This window comes from Fundulus heteroclitus, chromosome 2 (assembly GCF_011125445.2).
Source record: "Fundulus heteroclitus isolate FHET01 chromosome 2, MU-UCD_Fhet_4.1, whole genome shotgun sequence".
In the NCBI taxonomy this organism is placed as follows: Eukaryota; Metazoa; Chordata; class Actinopteri; order Cyprinodontiformes; family Fundulidae; genus Fundulus; species Fundulus heteroclitus.
In genome coordinates this window covers 622,165-624,948 of record NC_046362.1, presented here as the reverse complement: position 1 = coordinate 624,948, position 2,784 = coordinate 622,165, and the positions used below count along the sequence as shown (strand labels likewise).

Sequence of the window (2,784 nt, the reverse complement as noted above, 5' to 3'; positions counted from 1 at the left end):
CAAGACACTCTTATCGCTATCAGATGATGATGACTCCCATCGCTGTCGCTAATTAATCCATCACTCTCTGCTTCGTATAGAGCACTGGTCGTCGCCATCTTGGATAATAGCGCGTAATGACACACAACAAATAGAGCCTTGGGACTTGCTCAACAGCCGGTCCCACGATGTGACGTCACAAACTGGGAGGTGACAGTACTATTCGTGACCAAGATGGACGCCTCCACATAAACATGATTAAATGAAAATTACTATTAATTAAAAAAAACTATTTATATATTTCAGCAGTTTGAATTCTGATTTTGACCGGACTTTTCCTTTAAAACAGCAGTACACCAACTACAGGTTGCTCAAGTGTGAGCCACCCGAATTGACTACGACCTCTGGATAGATGTTGAAACGTCTTCAGAAAGAACTAAACAAAAGTCTGTTTCCCTTCGATTTAAGCCTGTTTGCTGTTGTGATGACCCGGATAACTGAGAATTTGCACAGGCCCATTTAGCTTTATGCTCCATAGAAATGCAGTTTATACATTTGTATATGTGCTTTGCCCTTTTCAGAGATACCACTTTACCTTTCACTCCTTGATGGACCCCTCACACCGATTATGATTTTTTTATATCAGTACTGTAATACAATAATAGTATTGTCATACTGCTGGTCTGGGTGCAGGCCTGGTCTCTCTCTCTCTCTCTCTCTCTCTCTCTCTCTCTCTCTCTCTCTCTCTCTCTCTCTCTCTCTCTCTCTCTCCGCTGCAGGGTGTGACTGGCAGGTGTGTTGCATCTCGGCCAATTAAGGCTCGTACTTAAGGAGCTGAGACCAGGAGGAGGGCGTCAGTTCTTTCTCGCTTCCAGAGTGGTACTTGACCAACTTAAGCTAAGTTCCGAGTTTTTTCCGAGCCGATCCTAATTCTGTGTTCTGGTCCCTTATAGAAACTCAAAGAATCCGAGAAACCTTCAAGCCTGGACCCTCCTCGAAACCTGCAGTTCTCCTACCGTCAACCCACCTTGACCCTCCTCTTGGTGCTCACCTGCCTGTCCACCCTCCAACACAAACAGCATCGCAGAGAGAACCACTGGAATACACCCGGACCCAGGACACCACCCCCCCAGACTTCTGCCAAGCCGCTGCCTCTGTGAGTTCAGCCTTCTCAACCTTTTCACCAGATTCAGACCTGTCATTCATCATCACTCTCATCCTTCCCAGCAGAACCCAGAACGAGCCAACCAGACGCATACCCCATCCTTTGTTTAATAAAAACCATTTTTGACTCAAACTGACTGTCTCTGTGGTTGCTCTGATCCAGAGTCGTTCTGCTCAATTATGACAAGTATGTCATGATCACTGGAGTTTTACTCTATAAACCCAAATCAATATTGAGATATGACATTGTCATTATTTTTTTCTTTAACAATAAAGGCTTTCAAAGAGGTGGTATCTATTGCAGCATCTACGTGGGCAGCAGTCAAAATTGTTCATGTATGTTCTCATATTTGCAATCCCTAAAATGAGCTTGGTTGTGTTGAACCGAGCTTAAAGGAGAGTTTCAGTCTAACTAAAAGTAACCAGTATGACCTGACACTGCATCCATTTATTCTCATATTTGCAATCCCTAAAATGAGCTTGGTTGCGTTGAACAGAGCTTAAAGGAGAGTTTCAGTCTAACTAAAACTTAACAGTATGACCTGACACTGCATCCATTTATTTCTCCACAAACAAAGCCCTGACATTTTCCAATAATGTCAGTGTATTTCTGAGTTGTCACTGTACACCAGTGAGCATACAAGGCCAACTCAATTGTGTGTGCTGCCATGAAAGTGTTAGCAGTGGACTGGGTGTCATGGATGTGTCGATGTGTGTGCTGAAGCAGAAATGTGTGGCATGTGTATGTATTCATGCATGCAATGAATTAATTTCAAGTGTGTGTGTATTCAACCGTGTGCTGTGTTAATTGTAAGTGTGTGTGAAGTCAAGTATAGACAAAGTTCATACAAACTTAGAAAGAGGACAACTTAGATGTTCAACTCCTCACATCAGCTGCAGCAAGAAAACGTAAAATTAGATGTACATATTAATAATTATCCTGACTGACTGTTTAAACTTTTGTATAACGTCTATGGTTGAAATAATGTAGATTACTAGGGACTCATTGCTGTACCTTGCAAAAGTCTTCATAGCTCTCAAACCTTTTCATACTACAGCCACACAGGCCAACATACTTTTTTTTCCAGATTTGGTGTCATAGACAGTAAGATTTAATGTAAGCCCACGCTAGTACGCTGAGATGCAAAATTTGGTTTGTGCACTATTGCAGTAACTGCACTCTTTAAACAATACTGTATTCCTAAATATGCTGCCCAATTCTAGAGGAGCTTCAGATAATGCAGCGTGCAGAAACTCTCTGTAAAATAAGATAATAGAACAAGATTTCTGCTGAAGATGCCCAGACGGAGCAGTGCAAGCCAAACGTTTGTTAGTGATGGTGTACCCACTTTTATGCACAATTGGAGCTGTAGGGTCAAAAGCTCAATTAAAAAATAACTGCCAGAACTGCCACTGACAGAACTGTAGGACTTTGACTGGGCCCTTCTAACATGAATATATTTTCATTTAAAGCATTTAACTGTAACTCTAGATTGATGTTTAATTCATTATCCTGCTGAAAAGACAGCCTAATGTCCCACCCTGGGGATGGTTTCAGGGTGATGTGCAGTATTTGCTTTCCTTTTATTTTATTCTGATCTCATCTGACCAGAAGACCTTCTTCCACATGTTTGTTATGGA

General features: G+C 41.8%; 1 long non-coding RNA gene across 1 annotated transcript; it reads left to right on the top strand.

The window, feature by feature from the left end:
- Nucleotides 1-729: 729 nt before the first annotated feature.
- On the top strand, nucleotides 730-1,249 carry LOC118565234. Its single transcript, XR_004932279.1, has 3 exons — nucleotides 730-858; nucleotides 933-1,135; nucleotides 1,210-1,249. It is a non-coding gene; the product is annotated as an uncharacterized LOC118565234 (long non-coding RNA).
- The last annotated feature ends 1,535 nt before the right edge of the window (nucleotides 1,250-2,784 follow it).